This window comes from Prionailurus viverrinus, chromosome B4 (genome assembly GCF_022837055.1).
Source record: "Prionailurus viverrinus isolate Anna chromosome B4, UM_Priviv_1.0, whole genome shotgun sequence".
NCBI classification, from domain to species: Eukaryota; Metazoa; Chordata; class Mammalia; order Carnivora; family Felidae; genus Prionailurus; species Prionailurus viverrinus.
The window spans coordinates 71,547,670-71,562,926 of record NC_062567.1 but is presented as its reverse complement, the minus strand read 5'-3'; positions in this window follow the sequence as shown (position 1 = coordinate 71,562,926).

Here is a 15,257-nt window from a genome sequence, read left to right as displayed (position 1 = left end):
ACCTGGAAAATGACAGATCACATGAAAAGAGACCCAGCTGAAAGCCAGCATCAACTGCCAGACATATGCGTGAGGCCATCTTAGATTATCCAGCTCCAGTCCCCGCAAGACCAGGAGAAGAACAATCTAGCTGAGTCTAGTCCATATTGCTGACCTACTGAATGGAGAGTAGGTTAAAGCAATATTGTTTTAAGTCACTAAGTTTTGGGTTATTTTTTACACATCAATAAATATCTGATACAAAAATCACATAGGACAGGGGCGCCTGGGTGGCGCAGTCGGTTAAGCGTCCGACTTCAGCCAGGTCATGATCTCGCGGTCCGTGAGTTTGAGCCCCGCGTCAGGCTCTGGGCTGATGGCTCGGAGCCTGGAGCCTGTTTCCGATTCTGTGTCTCCCTCTCTCTCTGCCCCTCCCCCGTTCATGCTCTGTCTCTCTCTGTCCCAAAAATAAATAAACGTTGAAAAAAAAAAAATTCAAAAATCACATAGGACATTGACAAAACATTTTACAAAATCTAACATTCTGTCATGATAAAAACATCCAACAAAATAGAAATAAAAGCATAATTTCCTTAACCCGGTAAAAGATATCTATGAAAAACCTTTGGTGAACATCGTACTTAACTGTGAAAGACCGATCGCTTTCCCTCTAAGGTCATGAAGAAAATAAGGATGTTCGTTCTCACCACTTCCATTCAACATTGTACTGAAGATTCTAGTCAAGACAATTAGGGAATAAAAAGAAATAAAAGCCATCCAGACTGTAATGGAAGAAATATGATATTCTACTTGCAGATGATATGATAGAAAATCCCAAGGAATCCACTAAAAAATTATTAGAACAAATAAACGAGCCTAGCAAGGAGCAAGATGCCAGATCAATGTACAAATATCATTTGTGTTTCCACACAGTTGCAATGGGATCAGAAAATGAAATTAAGAAAACAATTCCATTGAAAATAGAATCAACAAGACTAAAATACTTATATATTTGTTCAACATAAGAAATCCGAGACTTGTATAACTAAAACCGTAAAACACTGTTGAGAGAACACAGACATCTAAACAAATGGAAAAAATATTATGTGCATTAATAAGAAGACCTAACATTGTTGAGATGGCAATACTACCCAAACTGATCTATAGATTCAACACAATCCTTATAATCCTTATCAAATCACAGCTGACTGTTTTTGTAGAAATTGACAAGCTGATCATAAAATTCATATAGAAATGCAAAAGACACAGATTGGATCACACCATCTTGAAAAAAGAAGAGCAGAGCTGGAGGACTCATTTCCAGATTTAAGAAGGTACTACAAACCTGCAATAGTCAAGATAGAATGTTCTGGTATAAATATGGACATGTAGGTAAGTGGAAGAGACTTGAGGGTCCAGAAATAAGCCCTCACATTTATGTTCGACTGATTTTTGACAGTCTACCTATAGAGTTACGTGGAGAAACAATGGTCTTTTCAGGAAATGGTACCGGGACAAATGGATATACATGCAAAATAATGACTTTAGATTCCTACCTCACACCACACACACAGATTAACTCAAAATGATGATAGAAGAGCTGAAACTATACATCTCCTGGAAAAAACAGAGGAACAAGTCCCTACGACCCTGGGTTCGGCAACTGCTTTTTAGACAAAAAAATGGAAAGCACAAGTGACCGAAGAAAAAAAAAGAGAAATGGGATTTTATCAAAATTAAAAACACTCGTTCTTTAAAGGACAATGCCAAGAAAGTAAACGGAAAACTGACAGAATGTGAGAAAATACGTAAATTGTATTTCTGATAAGGGAGTTTTATTCACCAGGTATGAAGTAATGTACAGCTCTAATAAAAAGAGAAATAACTCAGTTTAAAAATGAGCAAAGGAACCGAACAGACATTTCTCTAAAGAAGATACACAAATGGCTAATAAGGACAAGGAAAGATGTGCAACATGACTAGTCATTAGGGCAATCAAAACCACAGTGACATGCGTCTTCACACCCACTAGTATGACTATAATAAAAAAGACAGAAAACTAGTGTTTGGAAGGAGGTGTAGCCATTGGAACCCTCATACACTGCTGGTGGGAATGGAAAATGGTGAGGCCACTTTTGAAAACAGTTCCTCAAAATGTTAAACATAGAGTTGCCATATAAGCCAGCGATTCCACTCCTAGGTATATGCCTGCGAGAAATAAAAATGCATGTCCACAGTCAAAAATGTGTACATTTCTATTCAAATCAGCGTTATTCAAAATAGGCAGAAAATAAAAACAACCCAAGTTCCTATCAGAATGGATAAACAACACGTGCTATAGCCACACACTGGAATATTACTCAGCTACAAAAAGAGTGAACTACTGACATGTGCTACACCATGGATGAACCTGGAACCCCTTTCAATGAGTGGAAGAAGCCAATTAAGAAAGAGCACGTATTGCATGATTTTATTTATATGAGATATTGAGAATTGGCAAATCTATAGAGACAAAGTAGATTAGTAGTTGCCTCGGCCTGGGGGTAGGTGGGAGGGAGGGAGGACGTTGAGCGTTGGCCGAGGCCTATGGGGTGCATTTCATGGTGATGAAAATGTTCTAGATTCAGAGTTTTGTGATAGTTGCACAGCTTTGAGAAAACTAAAAATAACCACCGAACTGTGCACCTTAAGTGGATCAGTTTTACAGCATGAGAATAATATGTCAATAAAACTATTTTTATTATTTTTATTAAAAAAATTTTTTTTAACATTTATTTATTTTTGAGACAGAGAGCATGAACAGGGGAGGGTCAGAGAAAAAGGGAGACACAGAATCTGAAACAGGCTCCAGGTTCTGAGCTGTCAGCACAGAGCCCCACGCGGGGCTCGAACCGGCGAACTGTGAGATCGTGACCTGAGCCGAAGTCGGACGCTTAACCAACTGAGCCACCCGGGCGCCCCAATAAAACTATTTTTAAAAAATTGCACAGGAGCTCACACCTCGATACAGTGTGTTTTTGCCACCGATGCCCCTGTCGCTTTCCCTTTTCAGTGTCCTGGAATGGTGCGATCTGGCCATCACTCTGTACAAGAGCTCTTTCGATGACGTGTCCTAAAGGGCCTCTCGGCAGATAATACCAAAATCTCGTTTCAGATAGCTGGCTTACCCGGGCAGGTCTAAGAGGACAGGTTTCATGGCTGCAGCCAGCTTCACTCGTGTGTCCCCACGCCAGCCACTGTGATGAGTTGGGACACAAGGGTAGTCTGGACACGGTCCTTTTCCACCGGGAGCATCTGGCCATGTGGGAATTCAGACCCGCAGGCAGTTACTGGGCAGAGCACTATGGCTGCTGCTCCCTGGGGGGTAGGTGGCAATGCAGAGGGTGAGGGACGATGCTATTTGGAGGAACCAGGTAAGAGTCACTAAGAAACTAACTTGTGAGCCAGGGCTTGAGGAATCGGTGGGGTGGGGAGGGGTGTAGTCTACACTGCTGGGCGCGTGTGAAGAAAGGGCATTGCCGGAGCTATTTTTCCCCCACCCCTCCCCACCTCGAGTGGTCTATTTTATCCGCTCACGGCCCTCTTCCCTTGGAGTCATTACAGCCTTGCTGGTCCATGTCGTTTTGGGGAGGACTGTGGATCTGGCCTCACAGTGAAGTGAATATTGAGCCAGGTCCTGGTTGCTTTCACTGTCTCTTTCCGTACGTGGCCTTGTGTAACCTCTAGTCCTCGGGTAACTGCTGGTGGCAGTTTTTATTTACGGCCCTCTTTTACTGTTGGGACAGCCCTACCCCCACCCGAGTTTTAAGAAGCAAGTCTGACTCCGGGTCCCTCCCTTTGAATGAGACACTGTTAGTCTCGCTGATCCCACAGGACCTAAAATTTCTGGTTGTTTGCTTGCTCTGGGAACAGAGCCTGGCGTGTCTGAGATTTTCTTCCTGCACGTCACTTTACCTTTCTTCACCACTTCGTGCCCTCAGAGGTGCTACTCCTGTTTTTCAGTCTGACAATGTTCTTTTAGTTTTCTTTTTATATTTTCATGCCATTTTTCAGTGTTTGGACAAAAAAAGTAGGGAGGGAAGGGAAACGAAGCATGCCCTTTGACTATACCCCAGTCAGGATTTGATGCACTGGTAAATGAAGGCTAGTGGTCTAGGCTGATTGGATACCTAGATAAGTTACCAAGATAAGTTACAACATAATCAGCGACCTAAAAGAATGGGTTATTAATTTTATGATGTGCTCCCTGATTAAAGAATTCCAAGGTCAGGGCACCTGGGTGGCTCGGTCGGTTAAGTGTCCGAGTTCAGCTGAGGTCATGATCTCACGGTTTGTGGGTTCGAGCCCCAAGGAGGGCTGACAGCTCAGAGCCTGGAGCTTGCTTCGGATTCTGTGTCTCCCTCTCTCTCTACTCCTCCCCTGCTTGCACTCTGTCTCTCTCTCCCTCTCTCAAAAAATAAATAAACATTAAAAAAAAAAAAAAAGAATTCCAAGGTCAAATACATTTGGGAAATGCTGCATAGTATACTCTACTCATAGAGATTCAAAATGAATATTATGTACCCCAATGTTTATAGCAGCACTTTCAACAATAGCCAAATTATGGAAAAAAGCCTAAATGTCCATCAACTGATGAATGGATAAAGAAACTGTGGTTTATATCCACAATGGAGTACTACGTGGCAATGAGAAAAAATGAAATATGGCCCTTTGTAGCAACGTGGATGGAACTGGAGAGTGTGATGCTAAGTGAAATAAGTCAGGCAGAGAAAGATAGATACCGTATGTTTTCACTCATATGTGGATCCTAAGAAACTTAACAGAAGACCATGGGGGAGGGGAAGGGGGAAAATAAAGTTACAGAAAGGGAGGGAGGCAAACCATAAGAGACTCTTAAATACTGAGAACAAACTGAGGGTTGATGGGGGGTGGGGAAGAGGGGAAAGTGGGTGATGGGCATGGAGGAGGGCACCTGTTGGGATGAGCACTGGGTGTTGTATGGAAACCAATCTGACAATAAATTATATTTAATATAAAACAATACAGTAAAAAATAAATAAAATAGAATACAATTTAAATTTCTAGTAAGAGAAAATAAAGACTCTGGAAAGTTCTGTAGTAAATAAACTTCTTTGTCTTCACTTAATCTGGTATTTCTCAAATTTTCTTGACCATGTAACAATTTTTCCCATAAAACCCACTAATAGCTCATGACACTTTGGCAAATACTGGCCCTGAAAATCCTCTTATTATTAGCATGTGGTCATAGCGCTTACATAGCTAGTTTCTAGAAGACATAGGAGAAGTGGATACTATACGAATTAGAATGAAGTTTAGAGACTCAAAAGACTCTAGGCCCATTTAAAGTCTTTTGGCTTCTCTATTCACTCTGAACAAATCTTCTAACAGTCTCTCAACAGAACTCGGACATGGTTTATTCTGGAACTGCTCCTTCTCCATTTAGAAACCTTCCAGAGATGCCTTTGAATGGCAGCTCTGTCCTTCTTCAACTGCTGTGTGCCTCGGCTTATAGACAGCTGGCCTACTCTGCTTGTCTCTCGTGGAGCCTGCTTTTCACAATGAGCAACGGTAGGGAACATAGGAATTTCTCTTTCAGCTCCCCAATGGGTTCCAGACGAAACCGAACCCTTCAGCAAGATGCCTGATGTTTCACACGGTCCATTTCTGAAATGCACATGTGCTATTTGCCCAAATATGGACTCGGCTACACCCAATGCATGATGGGAACATGGGGTTCACTTGCTTGTTCTCTGCTGTTGGTCCACCCCTTCCCCGTTTCCATTCCCAGCCTGAAGGATCTTTCAACATTTTCTGGGAGTTAAAGATAAGAGTAAGGTATCTCAGCTCACCATGCCGTTAGAAAATGCTTTTTATTTAAATGTTTGTTTCCTCTGCTGGCCACTGTGTTTATAAGGATAGAAGCTGTGTCTCATTTCTCTTATTTCTTCCACAATAGGCACAGATGGTAATCCATAGCAGCTGCCCAATAAATAAATGTAATATGAATGAATGCTTTCCATAGGGGTTAAAATGATATTTGAATAATTTCAAATTTTCCAAAAAGTACATGTTCACACAGTGACCATTACCAAGGATTTGAAATAGTAGTTTCTCCCCAAACAGATGACAGGGATTTAGTCTTTTTTTTTTTAACGTTATTTATTTTTGAGACAGAGAGAGACAGAGCATGAACAGGGGAGGGTCAGAGAGAGAGGGAGACACAGAATCTGAAACAGGCTCCAGGCTCCGAGCTGTCAGCACAGAGCCCGACGGGGGGCTCGAACCCATGGACCGCGAGATGGTGACCTGAGCCGAAGTCGGACGCTTAACCGACCAAGCCACCCAGGCGCCCCTAGTCTTTTTTTTTTAATGTTTATTTTTATTTTGAGAGAGAGAGAGAGAGCAAATGCAGGGGAGGGCAGAGAGAGAGGGAGACAGAGAATCCCAAGCAGGCCCCTCGATGTCAGCACAGAGCCTGATGCAGGGCTTGATCTCACAAACCATGAGATCATGACCTGAGCTGAAACCAAGAGTTGGATGCTTAACCAACTGAACCACCCAGGTGCTCCCCTTTTTATTTTATTTTATTTTATTTTATTTTATTTTATTTTATTTTAATTTTTGAGAGAGAGAGAATGCATGAATAGGGGAGGGGGAGAAGGAGAGGGAGAGAGAACCTCAAGCATGCCCTGTGCCCATCGCAGAGTCTGACTCGGGCGGGACTCAATCTCACAGCTGTGACATCATGACCTGAGCGGAAATTGAGAGCCGGTCACTTAACTGACTGAGCCACCCAGGCACCCGGACAGGGATCTATTCTTAACTTGGGTCCATTTCTCCCCAGGCCCTTCTCTTCTCTCCTCACAACCACCAGCTTTTTCTTTTGAAAAAATTGTGAACTGCAGACAAGTTGAGAGAATAATTATAGTAAACACCCGGAGCCCCCAATAATTATCGTTATTATATGCAATAAAATTAACATTGATGAATAACATTATTTGAGACATAGTCCCTATTCTAATTTCCCTCATTGCCCCTCTCCCACAATTCTTTGTAACTTTTTTTTTCATTCAAGAGTCCATCAGGGATCTCACATTGCATTTGATGATGGAGACCCTGCCACAGGGAGCCACAGGGCAGGGGACAGCAACTCCTCCCTACTGGGCTGGGCCAGCTGACTACTCAGGGCGCTATTTTATGATCAGTGTACCTCACCAGGTGTCTGTCCTCAGTTTGTGCTGCCGACTGACACATAAACTATGACCAGGCCTGCCTGTGCTTTCAACATGTTAGCGATTTCAATGAAATCATTTTTAAGATGCTGACATCCGAAGGTGAATAATTCCTACCCAGACAAAACAATAGTGACCCAAACATTCCAGATTTTATTTTCTTGTGGACAAGGAGTCTAAAATTAGCATGTTTCCGGGGCGCCTGGGTGGCTCAGTCGGTTAAGCAGCCGACTTCGGCTCAGGTCATGATCTCGCAGTCCGTGAGTTTGAGCCCCACGTCAGGCTCTGTGCTGACAGCTCAGAGCCTGGAGCCTGTTTCCGATTCTGTGTCTCCCTCTCTCTCTGATCCTCCCCCGTTCATGCTCTGTCTCTCTCTGTCTCAAAAATAAATAAATGTTAAAAAATAAAATAAAATAAAATAAATTTAGCATGTTTCCTATCAGCCCTCTCCTCCATCATCTGGCATTTGTTCTCATGGTAGAAAATGGCTGCCAGAACTTCAGCCATCACATCTGTATTCCAGGCAGTAGGACTGAGAAAGGAAAAGAGAAGCTTTGGTCCCCTTTTTAAACAGGAACCCCCCCTGCAAACAGCACATAATGCTTCTTATAATCTCAATGCCAAGCAAACAAACAAACAAATAAATAAAAACATAGTCACATGACCATAGCTATCTGCAAGGGAGACTAAAAAATGTAATCTTAGCTAGGTGGTAATGTGCCTAGCAAAAAATTAGGATTCTGTTACCAAAGAGAACAGGGTATTGGGTGACAACTAGCAGTCTCTGCCATATGTCCCTCATTGGGGTGGGGCACAGGACCCATGTTGGCCTAGGCTGGTTCTGGTTCCTTGGGGAAGATGCAATAACAGTGGGGACTTACATTTCCTATTTTACTTAACAACATCCGGTCTAGAGTGAGTAAATATTTATTGATCTATTTTGAATAAAAAATTCTTAATCATTTCATTAAAACCATAATAATTTATTTAAGCATGGTTGAAAAAGCCTGGACTTGGGTCAGACAGACCTGGGTTTGCCACATGCCTGCTGTGAGGGTCAGACGGTACATGTGAAGTGTTCAATAACTCGGCAACAAATAGTAACCGCTAGCCTGCCTTCCTGTCCTCCTTTCTTCCCTTCTTCCTCCCTTCCTCCCATCAGGGTTCTATGTCTTGGCAGAGAGATCCCGTTAAGATGTGCTGCTTTCCAATTGCTTCTTAAAACCAACTGCGTCCGGCTGAATTGGAAAGGATCTTTAGCTGTGGCCCGGGGACCGTTTGCTGACTTGCATACATCCCTGGGCGAGGCTGCCTAGCTCTAGAGTCTTAAGTAGGACACTTCTTATGTGAGAGGGGAGTTTCAGGAACAGCTTAGAGTAAACATACCCTCTTTTTTTTTTTTTTTTTTTTTTTTTTTTTTAAACATAGCAAGCTTTCAGCTACGGAGACAGTAGGGATAGGTTCAGTGAATGATTTGGGTCGCCTGTGCCTCTGACTTTATATAAAGGGCACAGTCTTTCAGAGGCAGACCCACAGAAGGCCGAGGAACATCGTCTTTAGTTCTGGACAATTCCCATCTCAGCTGTTTCTTTGGAAACTGCTGCCTGAATCATGTAAGCCGCTGAGAACAAAGAGTAGAAAGGGAAGCATTTTTGTAAAACATCTGTACAGCGTCCACTTCAAGCAGGGATGAGGAGTGGTGGGGAAAATTAATGGTTGTTTTGACAGCCTGACTCTTTAAGCTGAAGCACTAAAAGTACGTTTCACATCGTTAAATACAACTTCTCTGCCTTACTCAAAGTTGAGATGTGACAATGGTTGATTATTATGTGCAGGCTACTTTATTTGACTCTTTCTCAGTAGTTCACATGGGGGGATATTAAGCACAGATGTCTTTTGAGGCCCAGATAGAATGCCTTTGGTCTTCTTAATAGGTTTGACATTAAGTTGGTGAAAGTGCCTGCTAAAATGTTGACAGCCTCGTCCCATGTGAGAGGTATTTATTGCCTTTGGACATTTCAGGGGCTCAGCTGATTTGGGGGACTACCTCTTTACCAAGATGCCTTTTTAATGGAGGGATAGATTCTGGATTCACTGAGTGGGAACTCAGTGCAGAACCAGAGTGGTGGAGTGGATAGAGCTTTGGATTTAGAGTTGGACCGTGTGGTCCAAGCCCCACCCTGGCAGGTGGAGCGAACTTGATCAGGGTCACTCTGAGATTCATGATAAATCATTTTGGGCGTCAGGCACTGACTCTGGTGTCAGCTGTCCTCTGTTATTTAATTCTGACACTGATTCTAGGAGGTGCTTTTCCTTTCATCTCAGAAAGGCTTTCGTCAATCTCACAGGTGGATCCACCGGGCGTGTTCCCCTGTGCTGCGTGTCTTCACATAGGACGCTTGAGGCCATGTGGTCACCATGAAGACCAAATCCACCCACGGAAGATGGTGGAACAGAGAGTGAGAAGCAGCGTAGGCCCATGATGACACTGTAGAGCGGCCGTCCCAACCTTGGACTGAAGAGCCCCGGACTTCTAGCAATGTGAGGAAGACAGTCCTCTGTGTGTTTCAGTTTCCCTTGGTCGGGTCTCTGTTATTCGTGGCTAAAAACATTTCTAACGGATCCTGCCTCTCCCCCATAAATTGTGTATTGGGACAGCTCAGAACGGGGGACAGATTAGGCAAACCTTCATGGAACACAGGTTGAATACAAAGAAATGTGTTTTTCTCCCCCTCTCACTTCCTTTTCTGAAATGGTTGCTTGACATGTGTTTGTTACGACAGAAGGGATCGTGTTCAGAAAACAGAATGCTTTTCTTCTTTGCTATAATTTTGATGATTTCTTCACGTGTAAGGTTTTTTCCTGCTTCTCACCATTTGGCGAAAATTAAAGATGACATCTTCCTTAGAGATCAGCAGCTGGTTGCTCCATTTATGACAAAAATCATTTAAAGATGAAAATTGTGAAGTTATTTTATCTGACATAATTCTATTTGCTGAACAGTTTGAGAACTTAAATCAAACTGTTCTGGTCCTAAGTGAACAAGGTTACCTACAGCTTTAAAGGTTATCGAATTAAAAAAAAAACATTTAAATTATCCTTAGAGATCTATAGATTAAAGGAGACTTTGTGGAAATATTGACCGGTTGCAATTTATGGACATTATTTGGATACTGACTTGAACAAATAATATGTTCAACAAATTTATGAAACCCTGCAACAATAGGGAAATGTTAGTGGTTTTTATGGAATTACCATTATTTTTAGGTGTGGTGGTAATATTGTGGTGATATTTTGAAGTCTTTATCTTTTAGAGATATCTACTGAACTATTTATAGACAAAACGTCTTGGATTTGTCCATGAGTTCATAACATGGCCATGAGGTTCCTTGTTGATTCTGGGTGATGAGGTTCATTGTCCCAGTCTCTCAGCTGTTGTGTACCTTTGACACTTCCTGTAATAACAATATTGCAAACAAAGGCAATTAGAGAAGTGATAACATTACACAGGAAAAATTAATTGGGGGGTTCCATATGCTCTGTCCCAATAACGAGGAAAAAGCTGAACAGATTGAAAAATCAACAACTTTCTAGAAGCTGTAAGAGTGGTGATGAAACAGGGCTAATGGCTGCCCTCAAGAGTGGCAACGAATACAGAGAATAACAGTGTACTGACCAGAGACTCAGAAACCACCATGGGAACCAGTGCCGGGGTAGGCAAACCACAACAGCAGTTGGCCAATTGCTGGAGCCTCCGTGTGGACAAGCGAGGATCTCTCTCTCTCTCCCTCTCTCTCTCTCTTTGTGAGATTTACCTCCAGGAGTTGTTCAGGTTCTCAAAGTAAATATCAAAGGAAATCCCCTCATGCTCTTGAGATACACCAGAGCGCTCTGTCCTTAACAAGGTCTGTCCTCAGGAGAAACTAGGTTAATGAGAGCCTAACCTGCTGGGCTGTTTTCATAGCCTAACTGACCCGGGGACATTCTTGTCTACTCTAGCCATCTTCTTTCACACAGTGGGCTGTGGGAGAGAAAGAAAAAATTTAAACATATGTGACCATTCACAGTTCAGAGACATTGGCTTACTGAAGTCTGAGATTTAATCATAGGGCTGTAGAATGCTTCCCTTCTGTGCACACCTTAGCACCACATTGCTAAAGGCCTACTACAGCCGTTTCTTTTATGTGGTACATCATGTCTGGCTATCAAGGAAAATATTCTACCAAAAAGCCAAAAAGCTTACAATATGAATAGACAGAGCAAGCAGCAGAACTTGACATGGCAGGGATGTTGGAATTATCAGCCCTAAAATGTAAAACAACTATGATTAATACGTGAAGGGATCTAAAGGATAAAGTAGATAGCGTTGAAAACCATTTGGGTAATATAAGTAGAGAGATGGAAATCCAACGAAAGAACCAGAAAGATATACTAGAGATAAAGAAAAAAAAACACGCTGTAAAAGAAATGAAGAATGCTTTTGATGGGCTTACTAGTAGACTGCACTTGACTGAGGAAAGAGTTTCTGAGCTCGAGGATGTCCGAGTAGAAACTTCCAAAACTAAAAAACAAAGATAAACAAGTCTGAAAAAACTGAATATCCAAGGACTGTGGAACAACTATAAGGGTGTAACATACAGGTAATGGGAATACTGGAAGAGAGGAGAGAAAGAAACAGAACAAGTATTTGAAATATAATGACTGGTAATCTCCTTAAGTTAACATCAGACATCAAACCACAGATCCAGGGAACTCAGAGAACACCAAGCCTGATAAATGCCCCCCAAACTACACCTAGGTGTATCATTTTAAAACTACAGGAAATCAAAGATAAAGTGCTGAAAGAAGGCAGAGGAAAAAACACCTTAGCCATAGAGGAACGAAGATAAGAATGATAGCTGACTTCTACTCAGAAACCATATGAACAAGAAGACAGTGCAGGGCAATATTGAAAGTGTTGAGAGAGAAAAAACCACCAACGTAGAATTCTGCATCCTTCAAAAGTGAAGGAGAAATACATTGTTTTCGGACAAACAAAAATCGAGGAATTTGTGGCCAGTACACCTGCCTTGAAAGAAATGTTAAAAGAAGTTCTTTAGACAGAAGGAAAATAACATAGGTCAGAAACTCAGATCTACATAAAGAAAGGAAGAGCATCACAGAAGGATTAAGTCAGGGTAAAATAAAACTTTTGTTTTTCTTATTCTTAACTGATCTCTCAGATAATAGTTTGTTCAAAATAATAATACTAATATTTATAATTATCTACGCTTATATGTAAGTGAAATGAATGACAATGGCACAAGGGACGGGAGAGAGAAATAATTCTGACACTAACATGAGTTAGTCCAGAAGACACAGGTTAAGGACTCAGTCCCACAAGACTGCCTTCCACTTTAGGTGCCAACCACCAATAGTAGGTCCACAGGTCATCCACAACTTCTGCTGACTTCGCTGCAAATTGGAGGCTTCTGTGACCCCCTCCTTGGATTCAATCATTTGCTAGAACAGCTCATAGAACTCAGGGAAGCACTTATGTTTTCCAGTTTATATTGTATAGTAAACATGTTTATGTTCATCAGTTTCTATTGTATAATAAAGGATATGATAAAGGATACAGATAAACACCAGATGAAGAGATACATAGGGTGAGTTCTGGAGGGGTCTTGTTCACAGGAGCTTCTGTTTCTGTGGAGCTGGGCTGTACTGCCCTCCTGACACATAAATATGTTCACCAACCTGAAAGCTCCCTGAACCTTGTACTTTTGACAAATAAATGAATCTAGACATAGACCTTACAACTTCCCCTAAAATTAACTCAAAGTCAGTAAACCTAAATATAAAATACAAAGCTATAGAACTCCTAAAAGAAAACACAGGAGAAAATTTAGATAGCCTCAGGTATGGTAATGACTTTTTATTTATTTGTTTTTATTTTATTTAAAAAATTTTTAATGTTTATTTATTTTTGAAAGAGAGCGAGAGAGAGAGAGCAGGGGAGGGGCAGAGAGAGAGGGGAGACACAGAATCCAAATCAGGTTCCAGGCTCTGAGCTGTCAGCACAGAGACCGATGCGGGGCTCAAACTCATGAACCATGAGATCATGACCTGAGCTGAAGTCAGATGCTCTGACTTTTTAGATACGATACCAAAGACAATATTGATGAAAGAAATAATTGATAAGATGGACTTCATTAAAATAAAAAACTTCCGCCCTATGATAAGTAATGTCAAGAGAATTAGAAGACAAGGGAGAAATTATTTGCAAAAGGCACATCTGATACAGGGCTGGTGGGAAGGGATGAATAGGCAGGGCACAGAGGATTTTTAGGCTGATGAAAATAGTTAGTGTGATATTATAATAATATGTCATTATACCTTTGTCCAAACGCATAGAATGTGTAATACCAAAGGGAACCCTAATATGGATGGACTATGGACTTTGGGTGATTATGATGTGCCGGTGTAAGGCTCATCAGTTGTAACAAATATTTCACTCTGGTGGGGGATGTGGCTAATGGGGGAAGCTGTGAATGTGTGAGGATAGGGGGATATGGGAAATCTCTGTACCTTCCTCTCAATTTTGCTATGAACCTAAAACTGCTGTAAAAAAAAGTTTAAAAAAAGTACTAAACAGACTGAAGTCAGAAATGTTACTCCCTTATTTAAAAAAAATCTCAATTTTCGGGCCTCAGTCGGTTGAGCGTCCGACTTCAGCTCAGGTCACGATCTCGCGGTCCGTGAGTTCGAGCCCCGCGTCGGGCTCTGGGCTGATGGCCCAGAGCCTGGAGCCTGCTTCCGATTCTGTGTCTCCCTCTCTCTCTGCCCCTCTCCCGTTCATGCTCTGTCTCTCTGTGTCTCAAAAATAAATAAATGTTAAAAAAAAAAGATTAAAAAAAATCCCAATTTTCTTCATTAGAATCTTCACAGAGTTAACCCAACCCCAAAAGACCTCTCACGTGATGCTTCTTACATTACAGCTGTTATTCTCATTTTCTAGTTTCTGGACTTCCATTTCAGTGATGCTTTCTATGGTTTATCGGACACCCAGTATTTACAGTCCTGTGTTGTCTGTTATTATTTAACACGTATGTATTTCATCTCAACTAGATTGAAACCTTCCAGAAGGTAGGGACTTTTCCCTTATCCTTATTTATTTATTTATTTTTTAAACTCTGCCTCCATGACTATGGTGGGTCTCAGGTAAGAGAGGGATTCAGAAAAATATTCCTTCATTTGGTGGCCGGTTCTGAATGTTTTGTAGGGCTTACATGATTACTTACATTTTATTGAATATCTGCTATGTGCTAAGTGATTTTTTGTTAACACATTATCTCTATCTAATCTTGAAAAGCCACTGGAAAAGGAGGTATTACAATATTAAACAGATGAGTAAACTTAGGCTCAGTGAGGTTAAAAACAGTTTGTGCAAAAGCACACAGGTGGAAGTCAGCAGAACTGCGCTTCTAATCCAGGTATGGCTAACTGCAAAGACCCAGCTCCCTGCACAGAACACAGAAGATACCAATATCCTGGGAACTCTGAAAGGCAAGGGTGGGAGGGGGCGGCGGGGGGGGGGGGGCGTCCAAAGGAAAATTGAAGGTAGCTGCCTATCAGAATGCATTTCCTTCCAAACTAGTTGTGTATAGATGCCCTGGAGGCCAGAGGAAATACTAGCTGGGCGTGCAAAGCCCACCCCACCCGAGTCCTGGTGTCTCTGCACTTCGCACTCAGAGGCTGAGCTCCTGGAGGGCTGCTATGGGATGGAGAAGTGTTTCCTTCTGAAATCCCTACCACTTCCATCAGACCAAGGCAGGTACTTGAGCTCTTTTAAGGTGAAATAGGTCTGTTCTTGAAAAAGAAAAACACCTGCCTGGAGGGTCCTGGGGAGGATGTTACACAGCACAGCATGGGGCTTCGTTGCCCCCAAATCACATGAAAGCTGCCCTCAAATGGTCTCCCCTCCTTCTCTTGTCATGTCTAAGCTGCACTATCCCCAGTCTCTCTCCCCACACCACCCCCTTC